A 14,926-nucleotide genomic window follows, 5' to 3' on the forward strand; every position below is an offset into this window, starting at 1 on the left:
AATATTTAAATTAATACTTACTGATCATCCCACAAAGCATACCTCAATCTTTGACAAAGAATTCTTTATATGCATTTCTTAAAAACCCACAATCTGTAAAGTGAACTGCTACTGTAAGCTAAGAAACATTTCTTGGAGTGGAGACATTGTTAGGGTTCCTGAGTTGTTAAGTGTTAGGGAATAGTGCTACTTTGTCACCTTCCCAAAAGTTTGCTCTGCCCTTACAAACATCATTCTAATGATTTCATATCTGTGCTTAGAAAGAGGTTGACAGAATTTGCTTTACATAAGAACATAGAGAATCATTTTCATATTTTGTTTTTAAGAATGGTTGCATGTACCTGATCTTATCCTCAGTCCTTCAGTTAAATTCCTAAACCAAGTGTGCTTAAAACCTTCTCTGGGGCTGGGGATTTGGCTCAAGTAGTAACACGCTCGCGTGGCATGCGCCGGGCCCTGGGTTCAATCCTCGGCAACACATAAAAAATAAAATAAAGATGTTGTGTCCACCGAAAACTGAAACATAAATATTAAAAAATTCTCTCTCTCTCTCTGTCTCTGTCTCTCTCTTAAAAAAAAAAAAAAAAAAAAAAAAAAAAAACCTTTGCTGTCACCATGTTTTACTGGCTGACATCGTAATTTTAAGTGAAAATAAAATAAGAGAATTTAAGTTTTTAACCAAAATTATTACAAAAAAATGTGTATTATGAGTTTACATTGGTAGAAAATCACTGTCAAAAGATGAGTCGTATGAATTTTCAAATACAATTAAGGCAGAAATAGTTCCACTAACATTTCTACTTGGTGGGATTTAATTTTGCACATTGTTCTCACACACAGGTATGCAGAGTTTTGGAAAGCTAAATGCAGCAGTTAATTATAAAGAAATGTAGAAATCATATATCTTTGGGTGGTGCACTAGTGGTTTATATATTATAAATATATAAAGTTATGAAGTGAAAATCAATACAATGGCATTTATTCAGCACCCATTGATCACTAAACAAGCAGGTATATTTATAGTTTATAAAAGTACAAACCCAAATTTTGTAACTTCTAAGTGATATTATTTTACTCACTTCTTGGGTAGTGTGAAAAAGTAATTGAACATCTTGAAAACTTGGGGTTTTTTTCTTTGATATATCGTACATGATAATATCGTGAATTATAAAGATTAAACTTGTTAACATAATGAAGCACAATGTTTGGCACAGAGTCAGCTTTTCACAAACTTCTCCTCCTTCCGGAGTTCCCCTGGGTTTCCTCTTTGTTCATTTCTGCATCTCATTGCTTTCATTGTCACACAGTTTTATTTCTTCCCCATTTATAGTTCATACTGCAAAGTTCAATGAGATTCTGTGTTGTGGCACCAACTCAGAGAGGGTCAAGAAGTGTGAAGAAGTAGTAAATATCTTGACTCTTTTTCAAATATTAATGTAAAATAATTAATTCAGTAGCTTTCTAAAGAATAAATAACACTGTTTACCAAAATTATATTTTTTCCAAATTTATGTGTCTATAAATCCTGTGATGTATATTTATCACAAAATTCCTTTTTTTTTTAGGTCACGAGGAATTCCTACAATGAGAAAAAGGGTGTTGGTGGAAGTTTGGACTCTTTACTGGTGTGTATAACTTGACACTGCTCAAACATTTGACAGTGAGATGATTTAAAAATCCATGCTTTGAGAGGAAATTATACCCAACATTTCTTTTTATAGTAAAAGTATGACGTGAAGTGGTTAAATTGTATCTACAATATCCTGAATTCAATGTATTTGGACTAATTCAGTGTTTCAATATATTTAGATTTTTTTAAATTTTTTAAATCATTAATCATTAGTAAATGACCATAGTGGTATTTGAATGTCTACAGCATACTAATTTCAGCAGGATATAGTACGTGACATGGGAAATTGCTCATCAAGAGAATGATAGAATGGAAGCTACACATTCATATGAATGAAGAGGTGTGACAGGTAGGATGAACTGGAGAGGGGATTTCTACTCCTAAATGATACTGAGTATTCAGTGGTAATGCTGGGATACAGTCAGTCTGCAGGAGAGTAATACAGGTAATAATCTAGGTAATTAGCTCAGGAGGATAGCACAGAAAAAGGTAATCAAGGCAATAATCAATTATGTGCTAGAGAGGGAAAAGAGTAAAGAATAAGGGATTTTTTTTCAAATACCTATTTAAAGAACACTTGATACTTTTTTTTTATTTAAAACACCTACTAAGATTAAATCTTTTAATAAATGATAAATATCATGATAATCATTGACAAACAAAAGGGAGCTGAAAAGATAAATATAATACTAAATAAATTTTTATGCATAAATTTAGAATATTAGAACTCTTTTTCAATTTCCATGATTATTATTTACAAAAAACTCTTGACCTGCACTGTAATATGTCACTCACAATGACTCCAGCAACATGAATCTGTAAGGAATGTACCAGTTCAAGAGAAACCATTAGACCATGGGTCAGTTAGTTATTTGAAAGGGCCTATCTGTTATCACTGGATAACAGATTGGACTCTGCAACTTTGTTAAACCTTGTAACCAACTGATACTCTTCACCCATTGCCTGGTCCTAGTAATTAATGTCAATCTAAGCATTTCCAGGGTTATCTTGAAATTTGCAATTGTGGCCTGGCATTTGAGATCTAAAGAAAATGTTCCCTATTTACCTTTTAACACTTATCTATTTTAAGAGCTCACACTGAAAACGCATTAAGTGCTTTGGTTTTCTTGTGTGTCTTGTCTCAAAAACTTCATAACATGATTGAGCTATTAAGAGGAAAGAGTAGAGAAAATTTTTGTCTATTTTTAGTTAGATTGGCAAAATTTGTTATTTCCCATTGATTTAGAATTTTCAGGGAGAGATCTCAATTTAGTTGGTGGGTTTGAGGATTCATCTCAGTAAAATCATAGCTGAGTGCTACATAGAAGCTGTGTGACCTCCAGGAACCCAAATGAACAAGGCACCAAGCAGAAACGCCAGGAGTCCACGTCAGAGGTAGCAACACAGTAAAGCATTTACCAAAAGTTATTCTGAAGTAATCATAACATTTACAGAAAAATAATTAGATTGAAACTGTGCAGAAATCTCATCTCTAGAAAGAATCATCCAAATTAATGGCTATGATAGACTTTTCTATAATAAAATAGCCTTAAATACTATGATTAGTTTACTTACAATTTTTTTTAAAATTTTATTGTTGATTCTTCTTAGTTATACATGACAGTAGAATCCATTTTGATAAAATTGTATAAGGCATAGAAAATATCCTAATTAGAACCTCATTCTAGTGGGTGGGCACAATGGTGGGGTTCAGTTAGATAATTTCATATGTATACACAGAAAAGCTATGTTAGATTTATTCTACTGCCTTTCCTATTCCTATCTCCCCTCTTTTTTCTCTGGTTCCCCTTTGTCTAATCTACTGAACTTCTCTTCTTCCCGTTGCCTCCTTTATTGTGGTCTAGATTCCACATATCTCTATAAATATCTGACTTTGGTTTTAGGAGATTGACTGGTTTCACTTAGCAACCTCCCTTGAAAGCAGTATGGAGATTCCTCAAAAAACTGGGAAAGAAACCAACGTTTGACCCAATTTACTTATAATTTGAGACTGTTGACCTGATAAGTGTCTTTAGATAACACAAGTATATCAATGCCCTTTTCTCTTTCACTACCTTTTGTTTCCTTATTCCAGTCGGTACTTACCTCCCTTTCCCCCAAAAAAGGAGAGAAAGAAAAACAGAAGAATAATAGGTTGAAGCAAAATATGTGTTTTTTAAATACTTTATTATATCAGGAAAGGAGATGTTCTCGATACTTTTTTAGTCATATGCCTTTTATTTAATAACCAACTCTCTTAAAATATCCATCTTCTTGACTTTTAGAGCAATATTTTTCTACCATGATTTTCACATTATTTAAATTTTTTTTCCTTCCTTCACTCTCTGTTTTGTGCCATAGTATTTCTTTCTATTCTTTAGGCTTCTCAATTCACATTTCATTGCTGAAAGATCTTAATTGCTCTCAAAATTTTAACAATCATCTATAGATTAAAAAAAAAATCTGACATTTCCAACCACAAACTTTCTCTGGATTTTGTACTTGTAAAACATATATAGCATTTTAATCATAATATGTCTACAATTGGACACATCTTCTCTCCACCGCATTTCTCCTTTGCCTTATAAATTATTTTACCACATGTGGCAGAGTCCTTTCATTCAATATATTATTCTTTATAGATAGTACCTCCCATGATTATATACCAGTCATACACTCTTAGAGATTTCTAAATATCTGTCCTTCCATCATTTTCCTATACTCAAAATACCAGTTAGATCTCTCTTTACTTATAGCCCAGAAAATTGAAAAATCCTTATAAATTGACCACCACATTTATCTTTATTATTTTTTTTTAAAGAGAGAGCGATAGAGGGAGAGAGAGAGAGAGAGAATTTTTTAATATTTATTTTTTAGTTATCGGCGGACACAACATGGTTGTTTGTATGTGGTGCTGAGGATCGAACCCGGGCAGCGCGCATGCCAGGCGAGCGCGCTACCGCTTGAGCCACATCCCCAGCCCACACATTTATCTTTAATAAATGAAAAATTTCTCCACAGTTTACTTATTAATTAATTGATTAATTAATCATATACCTATTAGATAATTAATATATGTAAGGCACAGTTGTGAGTGTTGGGATTACAACAGAATAAAAGAAAAGCATGGTTTTCTAATTGTCCTCTAACTTACCTTTATAAGAACTAGGGAGGAGGGACATGTAAATCTAAGGAAAGAAGTGATAAATAATAAATTTTTCAAAGTTGAAAAAGGCATAAAAGAAGCAAAAGATAGGTTCAAGTGGAAAATAATAGAATAGAGAAACTTTATTCAACCATAGTTTCAGGGGAAGCAGAAAATAACCCTTCACTAAAACATGAAAAAGAGCCAGCCATGGAAGCATATGTAAGTTTGCATCCATGATGCAGGTGGTGTGTTGTGGTGATGTAGAAGATTACAAGTAGAGAGAGCAGTATTTGCAAAGACCTTTAGTGGAAATGAGCTTAGTAAGTCGAAGGAAAAATATATACATTAGGATTGGGACATAAAAATGCAAATTAGAGTGATGGAAGTCAAGATGAAGAGAAATATGAAAGTCAGAACATTCAAAATCTTGTCAAGAGTTGGATTTGGAAAGAAACAAAACTGACAATTTTTGACTACACTAACTGTGAAGAAAAAATTCTCAAATAAATGAAAGCAGAAATGCAGCCAAACATAGTGACATATGCCTGTAATCCCAGCAATTTGGGCAGCTGTGTCAGGAGGATTGAAAGTATTCAAAGTTCAAGGTCAGCCTTGGCAATTTGGTGAGATCTTGTCTCAAAATAATTTTTTTTTTTTTTTTTTTTTTTTTTTTTAGAAAGGGCTAGGAATGTAAGCCAGTGGTAAAGCACCACAGCATTAAATATCCAATACCACCTCCTCCAAAAACGAGAGCAGAAATGAAACAGGAATCATTACAACTAATAACACAGAAATACAAAGATAATATGAGATTACCATGACCATTTATATGATAATAAATTGGATAAATTAGAAGAAAAAAAAATAAATTTTTAGACACATACCACCTACCAATATAGACTCATAAAGAAATAGAAAATCTGAACAGACCAATGATATATAATAAGATTAAGATATTAATACAATTTTTTTATCAAATGACTTCACTGATGAGTTCTACTAAACATTTAAGGCATTTATCTGATGAATGAAAGGAAGGTTCAACATAGGCAAATCTATAATGTGATACACTGCCGCAGTCTAGCTGGGCACAGAATCATGAGTCACTCAAGCAGGAACAAAACTTTATTTTTGAAAAAGCCGCCAATACTCCGAATGCGCAGGCAAGCCAAAACCGGTCCACCCACGCGCTGGGTCTACGGAACCGGGGCCCAGGACCTCCCCCGGAATTCCCTCCTACTATCCTTCCCCAACCAATGGGAACTCTCCAGGAGTCCCATAACATGAGTCCAGTAGCAGGCCAAGGTGAACAGCAGGAGTCCAATTTCCATATGAATGTAAATCTTAACATAATCATCTCAATGGCTAGCTGGCGTCACCTTACAACCAAAAAGTGCCATGCATCATATTATTTGGTTGTGGATCCTAGCAATACACCACATTAGCAAAGTAAAGAGTAGAATGGATATAATAATCTCATTAGGTGCAGAAAAAAAACACTTGATATAATTCACCATTTTTTCATAAAATTCACATCTTCATACATGTATTTTGTATAATGATGAAGAATTGTAATGCAAAAAAAATCAATAAGAGAACTCATGTATAATGACATAATTTGGCATGAACATACTTTGTAAACAGAGTTATGAAAAATTGTGCTCTGAATCGATAATTATGAATGTAATGCATTCCACTATTGTCATGTATGAAAGAAATAAATAATTTAAAAAAACAAAAAAATAATAAAATTGACAGACCCTTAGCCATGCTAAGAGAAGGAGAGAAAAAACTCAAATTACTAACATATGTGATGAAAAAGGGAATATCACAATAGACACTACAGAAATACAGAAGATAATTAGAAATTATTTTGAAAATTTGTACTCCAATAAAATGGAAACTATCAAAGGTATTGACAAATTTCTATAGCCATGTGACTTGCCTAACATCAGTTAGGATGATATACACAATTTAAACCAATTTCAAGCAATGAAATAGAAAATGTCACCAGAAGCCTACCAATCAAGAAAAGCCCAGAACCGGATGGATACACAGGCAAGTTCTACAAGACCTTTAAAGAAAAACTAATACCAATACTCTTCAATTTATTTCAGGAAATAGAAAAATGATGGAGCACTTCCAAACACATTCTCTGAGCCAATATCAACCTGATTCCAAAACCAGGCAAAGACACACTAAAAAAAAAAGAAAAGAAAAGAAAAAAAAACTTCAGACTAATATCTCTAATGAACATTGATGCAAAAATTCTCAATAAAATTCTGGCAAATCTAATACAAAAACATATCAAAAAGATCATGCACCAGGATCAAGTGGGATTCATCCCAGGAATGCAAGGTTGTTTCACCATACAGGAATCAATAAATGTAATTCATCACATCAATAGACTTAAAGATAAGAATCATATGATCACCTCAATAGATGGAGAAAAAACATTTGACAAACTACAGCACCCATTTATGTTCAAAACACTAGAAAAATTAAGGATAGCAGGAACATATTTCAATATCATAAAGGCTATCTGTGCTAAGCCCCAGGCCAAAATCATTCTAAATGAAGAAAAATTGAAGGCATTTCCTCTAAAAACTGGAACAAGACAGCGATGCCGTCTTTCACCATTTCTATTTAACATAGTTCTTAAAACACTGGGCAGAACAATTAGACAGACAAAAGAAATTGAAGGGATACACATAGGAAAAGAAGAAAACAAATTGTCACTATTTGCTGATGTTATGAATATATAACTAGAAGACTCTAAAAGTTCCACCAGAAAACTTCTAGAACTACTAAATGAATTCAGCAAAGTAGCAGGATATAAAATCAACACCCATAAATCAAATATCAGTGACAAATCCTCAGAAAGAGAAACAAGAAAAACTACCTCATTTACAATAGCCTCCCTCAAAATAAAATAATTGGGAATCAACTTAATGAAAGAGTGAAAGATCTATATAATGAAAATTACAAAACCCTAAAGAAAGAAGCCAAAGAAGACCTTAGATCTACCTTGCTCTTGGATAGGCAGAATTAATATTATCAAAATGATCATACTTCCAAAAGCACTATACAGATTTAATGCAATTCCAATCAAAATTCCAATGGCATTCCTTGTAGAAATAGAAAAAGCAATCATTAAATTCATCTGGAAAAATAAGGGACCTAGAATAGCTAAAGCAATCCTTAGCAGGTGTAGGGGATGCAAATCAAGTCAAGATGGCACACCTTGTCACTTTGCCAGGAGGAGTGGTTTGTGAAGTAACACCATCGAGCCATTAAGATGATGAGGATTCCTTAATGACTGTCTGCTGAATCTAGATGATGTTAATTAAGTTAAGCTGTGTGTAATTAGTTGGGTATATGTACCTCTGCTGTCTCACAGAGAAGCGGCTCCTGCTACCTTGGGCGCCCGGCTACTTTGAGTTCTCAGTTACTGCTGAGTTCAGTCGCAATAAAGTAGTTCCTGCTTCAACCTTCAAGTTGCTTGTCACCTCTCAGTTATTTTGCCCAGCCAGACTTAGGCAGCCCAGCAGGACTACAGCAAGCAGGAAAAGTAAAGCAGTTGGCATCACTATACCAGAACTTAAACTATACTATGGAGCAATAGTAACAAAAACATCATGGTATTGGCACCAAAACAGACCAATGGTACAGAATAGAGGACACAGAGACTAACCCACAAAATTACATATATCTTATATTAGACAAAGTTGCCAAAAACATGCATTGGAGAAATAATAGCCTCCTCAAAAAATGGTGTTGGGAAAACTGAAAATGAAATTAAACCCCTATCTGTCACCATGCACAAAACTTAACTCAAAATGGATCAAGGACTTAGGAATAAAACCAGAGACCCTATGTCTAATAATAAAAGAAAAAGTAGGCCCTAATCTCCATGATGTGGAATTAGGCCCCAACTTCCTTAATAAGACTTCCGTGTCACAAGAATTAAAATCAAGAATCAATAAATGGGATGGACTCAAACTAAAAAGTTTCTTCTCAGCAAAAGAAACAATCTGTGAAATGAATAGGGTGCCTGCATCTTGAGAGCAAATCTTTACCCCTCACACATCAGATAGAGCACTAATCTCTAGGATATATAAAGAACTCAAAAAGGTAAGCACCAAAACCACAAATAACCCAATCAATAAATGGGCCAAGAACCTGAACAAACACTTCTCAGATGAGGATATACAATCATTCAACAAATATATGAAAAATGCACATCATCACTAGCATTGCTAGTGATGCTAGAAATGCAAATCAAAACCACTCTAAAATTTCATCTCATTCCAGTCAGAATGACAGCTATTATGAAGACGAACAATAAGTGTTGGCGAGGATGTGGGGGAAAAGGTACACTCATACATTGCTTGTGGGACTGCAAATTGGTGAAGCCAGTTTGGAAAGCAGTAGATTTCTTGGAAAATTGGGTATGCAATCACCATTTAACCCAGCTATCTCTCTCTTCAGTCTATACCCAAAGGACTTAAAAACAGCACACCACAGGGACATAGCCGTAGCAATGTTTATAGCAGCAAAATTCACAATAGCTAAACTTTGGAACTAACATAGATATCCTTCAATAGACAAATGGGTAAAAAAAAATGTGGCATATATACACAATAAATATTACTCAGCAATAAAAGAGAATAAAATCATAGCATTTGCAGGTTAATGGATGGAGTTAGAGAAGATAATGCTAAGTGAATTTAGACAATACCCCCCCCAAAAAAACAACAAATGCTGAATGTTTTCTTTGATATAAGGGGGCTGATTCATAGTGGGATAGGGAGAGGGAACATGGGAGGAACAGACAAACTCTAGATAGGGCAGAGGTGTTGGAGTGGAAGGGAGGGGTCATGGGGTTAGATATGATGGTGGCATGTTATGATCATTCTTGTCCAAAGTACATGTATGAAGACATGAATTGGTGTAAATATACTTTGTATACAACCAGAGATATGAAAAATTGTGCTCTATATGTGTAGTAAGAATTGTAATGCATTCCACTGTTGTATATAAATAAAATAATAATAACAATAATAAAAAAATACTTGGTGAGATGTAATCTCACACCTGTTAGAGGGCCTGTCATCAAATAGATAAAAAAATATATACCATGTGTTGGAGAGAATATGAAGAAAGGAGAATCCTTGCACATTACTGGTAGAAATGGAAATTAGCACAACCTTTATGGAAAGCAGTGTAGTTTTCTCGAAATATTAACAATAGATAAACCACATGAGTCAGCAATCTTTCAACTGGAAACAAAAGAAGTATATTGAGAAACAAAAGTAGTATATTGAGAAGATATCTTTATCCTATGCTCATTGTATCATTATTCATAATAGCAAAGTTATCACATCAACCAAGGCATTATCAATGGAGAAGTGATTAATAATAATATGACATGTATACCTACAATCCTGCCTTATATATTTGGTAAAAGTCATCAGTAAAGTCATCAGATTCTGGGTGTTCTTTTTATTGAAAGACTTCTCATTAATGTTTTCATCTCCTTGAAGACCAGTCAACCTTTAAGAGTGAATGAAATTCTTCTCTTTGCAATACCATGGATGAACCTGGAGTACATTGTGTTAAATGAAAGGATCCAGAAAAAGCAAACACTACCTAATTCCACTTGTATGTAGAGTGTGAAACATTTGGATTCAGAGAAGTAGAGAGTAGAATGAAGTTATGGGAGCTGGGGCTTTGGATTTCAGGGAGGTGGGGCATGTGGGGGAAATGTTGCATGACACACATTTCAGTAAGATAAAAGTGTTATGTTCAAGAAATCTATTATACAATATGTTGTTTATAGTTAATAATGAAATATTATATTTTTTTAAATTTCTGAGAGTAAATTTTAAATATTCTCATCACAAAAAAAATGATGCTTATGGGACAATACATGTTTCTCTGATTTAGTTATTCCACAATGTAAATATATTTCAAAATAATGTGATCTCTAAGATAAGTACATATGAGTTTTCTTATCAATTAAAATAAATAAAATAGTTTCTAAAAAATTGTACATATTAGAAAACATTGATATTTTGGAGCATATTCATAATTTCTTGTTGAGTGCAAAAGCAGACTCTAAAATGGCATGGACTTTATAATTCTCTCAATTTTTTATTTTTGAGAAATAAAGACAATACATAGTAACTAAATAAAAATTTCTTTTAAAAAGAAAAATGTGATGTAAACTAAAAGTGATATTTCTTTCTTTTAAACAGATTTGTGAGTCTCAGCTCTTTCTATGAACTAAACATGCTTGGACCTGTAGGACTTAAACATTCCACATAAGGGTTGGGCTGAATATCTACATGAATAGTTGACAACAACAGAATGACATCAGTGCAAAAATTGCTTTATAATTGACCAAGAATGCACATTTCAAGGAGCAAGTCTGTCCCAAAAAAAGAGTGTTCTTCTTTTTGCTGGGATCTCATCTAATTGACCTGTTCCCAATAGTCAATTACTATGGTGTTTGAACTAGGTGTGATTTTAAATACACACACACACACACACACACACACACACACAATATTTTTAGAATTGCATCAATTCATTTATCTGTGGAAAGAATTATTTGTGAACTGGTATAAGTGCAATAAAGGGATGCAAGTAAGGGTTTCACAAAAGTAGTCTCTCAAGCTGGAAATTGAAGAATTAGTGCTATTTTTTCATTTGCTTAATGTTTGGTTTGGGTGGGTAACAGGACTCCAGAGAACAGAGTGTCCACTTTATTATAATATGACTTTCTGCCAATGTATGAAATCATTTTTAATCCTTTCATGAAGAAGTAAGGTTTCCTAAAAACACCTAACATTCATAATTTAAATAGGTGAAAATATGTGTGATCAAAGCAACAGTTGTCTTTATTCTCTTCACCAATAAAAAAGTATAACTATTACCGCAGGTTTTTCTACTTGATGTCTTCCTTATAAAACCCAATTATTCCAGTGAACACTGACTGTTAATACATAGACTATATTTGTAAAGAATTAAAAGATCAAAATTAAATCATTACACAGAATTAAGTGCCCCCCAAAATTATTCCAGCTATTTGTTTAGTAATTGCTACAAAAACAGCAAAATAACTGACATGCTTTCTCCTGATTATTGAAATAAACAATGGTAAATTCTGTGCAATAAATAAAATGATAATAAGAGAACTGTTGAAGTAGACACTTGTTCAAATTCTAAATAAATCAGTTGACAATGCCCCAAAGGTTAATGATTACATTCACTTAGAATGCTAAAAATAAGGATTTTACAGAGGTTTAATTTTTAAAATTGTTTTCTCTTGAGTTTTGGGTTGTGGTTATTATTTGCAATTTTATTAATACAAAAATATCAAATGTAGAAGATGGCAGATTAGAGGAAAGACGTGCTACCCAGCAGATCTTTAGCAACAGATTTACAAAGGGCAAAAACTACTTCTCAACAAGATGGGGAAAACTAAGGCAACTCACTGAAACGTAATATCAAACTTTAAAAAATCCACAGAAACACAAAAAGTCAGAAAGTTGAAGCAAAATAACATGCTAGAGACCTACCACCTTGGCCACCAGTCATGGCTGTGAAGGGAAGGGAAAATGCAAAGAAGTTTCCATGGCCATCATATAAAGAAGTTAAAAATAAAGAAATTTGACTTAGGTAAATCTATGGATTAGAAAGGGAGGCTGACTTTAATAAACACAGAGTATATAGGGGGAGCAGTTCAATGAAAGCAAATTCAAAAATATCTCACCCCAGGGTGTTGAGGGCCACAATCAAGTCATTAAGATGATGAGGATTCCTTAATGACTGACTGATGTATCTAGATGATGTTAATTAAGTTAAGCTGTGTGTAATCAGTTAAGTATATATATACCTCTACTGTCCCGTAATAAAGTGGCTCCCGCTGTTTCAATCTTCACAAGTTGCTTGCCCCCCCCCTGGTTATTTTGCCCAGCCAGACTGTGGCAGATGGTGGCCCATATGGGGAGCCCCCGGATGCTCAGGGGTAAGTGACAAGGAAAGCTGCCCGTCCCTAGAAATAGATAGGACAGGAGCAAAGCTGCTCATCCCTAGAAGCAGATAGGGCAAGAGGAAGGATGGCCATTTTAAGAAAATGGAGAAGATTGATACAGTGTGTTTTTGTCTTGTTCTGTCTTAGTGTGTTGTATAGTCTTTGTTACGGAAATATGGGATCAGAAGTTGGGTGGAACCACACCGAAAGGGTGTTAAGTAAATTGCTGAAGGAAGGAGCACCCCAGTAAAACCAAGAACAGTTAAGGCATACGTTGATAAGCCCAGGAACTCCAGTCAGAAAGAGGAAGAAAGTTCAGAGGAGGAAGAACTATCAGGGAAAAAGCTACAACAAAAGGCTACTACTAAATACTTTTCATTACTGGAGGGTGCATGAAGCGGCGCGGCGGCTGCCGCATGCGCGAGCCAATCATGGGCCCAGGGGGGACTTTCCCAGACTGTGGCACCAGAGTGGGAATAATTTGGGGTGAGCAAAATGCTCCTGGTCAGGGAATGTGGCCATGGAACTGCTGGTCAAGCAGTGCAGCTGTGAGCAGAGACAGGATATCGGGAACTCGTAGAGGAAATAACAACAGAAAAAAAAAATCCAGAGGGGTTCTGAACCAGAGATACTGAAATAGGAACAAAGAAAACTATTTTACCTGGACCATTTAGGCTCCAGCTCCCAAGGGAGAAAGCTCCCATGATTGCTTGTGCCTCTTAGGAGCTATTAGCAAGACACATACAGTGATCATACAGGATCAACTTTACTGCAGGTCAGATACCCAGTATCACATGCCCATGAAGGTGAAAGTGAAAGCCTCTGGAAGTTAATTCCCTACATCCTAAAAGTGTATTTTATCAAAGGCCCCAGAAACCCATATATCCTTCAGAATATTGGCATCTCCCAGGCAAAAGTGAGCATGGATCATTCTTGAACACCCACCTACAGAGTTCTAAAATTTGGTCAAGATGAATCCCTAATTACACTTCCAGTTTAGAGCTCTGTATCACCACCACCACCACTAAAATACACAATTCATCAGCACCCTAATTGTGCTACTCACCCTGTACTGGAAGACTGGAAGCTGAGGTCTACTACAACCCACTTTGCCTCCTAATCTTAATGGCTGGCAGCTAAGAACATTGAAAAGAAATCAATCTGAGCTCTGAAAAAATGAAAGAGACAATGAATCAAATTAAAAATTCACTTGATACCATTAACAATGGGTTAGATTTCATTGAAAATAGAACTTCGGTCCTTGAAAACAGAATCTCAGACCTTGAAGATAGGATACATGAACTTAAGTGCACAGTACAATAGAGGAAAAAAATGATAGAACATGATCAGAATATACAAGAACTCTAGGACAACATAAAGAGACCCAACCTGAGAGGTACTGGGATAGAAGACAACATATAGATAGAGGCTAAAGGCTTTAAGAATATTTTCATTTTAATAATAATAAAAATTCCCCATATAAAAAATAAGATAAAGATATATATATATATATATATATATATATATATATATATATATCCACATACAGATATATACAGGACCCCAGATAAAGCAGATAAGAATAGAAGTTTTTTCAAGACACATCACAATCAAAATGTCTAACACAGAAAATAAGGAATTTAAAAAATCTTATATTAACAGCTACAAGAGAGAAACATCAGATTACACTTAGAACCAATCCAAGAAGGCTCAATTCTGACTTTTTAACTCAGACCTAAAATCAAGGAGGGCCTGAAATGAGATATTCCAGACTCTCAAACAAACAAACAAACAACAATAATTGCCAACCAAGATTGCTATACCCAGAAAAGCTCTCTCTCATGTTCAAGGGGAAATAAAAACTTTCCGACAAGCATAAAAAGGAATATATATCATCAAGGCAGCACTGCAAAAAATTCTCAAAGATAAACCACATAAAGAGGAACCTAAAAATAAACTCCCAAACTCCCAAATATATGAAGATCAATAGAAGGATAATCATCTAAATGAGAATCAATACAGAATTAAATATAACAAAATTTCAAAATGTCAGGAAACCACAAACAAATATCCATAATAATAATTAATGGAAATGGTCTCAATCCCC

Source organism: Spermophilus citellus (assembly GCF_964194105.1).
Source record: "Spermophilus citellus genome assembly, chromosome: 2".
NCBI classification, from domain to species: domain Eukaryota; kingdom Metazoa; phylum Chordata; class Mammalia; order Rodentia; family Sciuridae; genus Spermophilus; species Spermophilus citellus.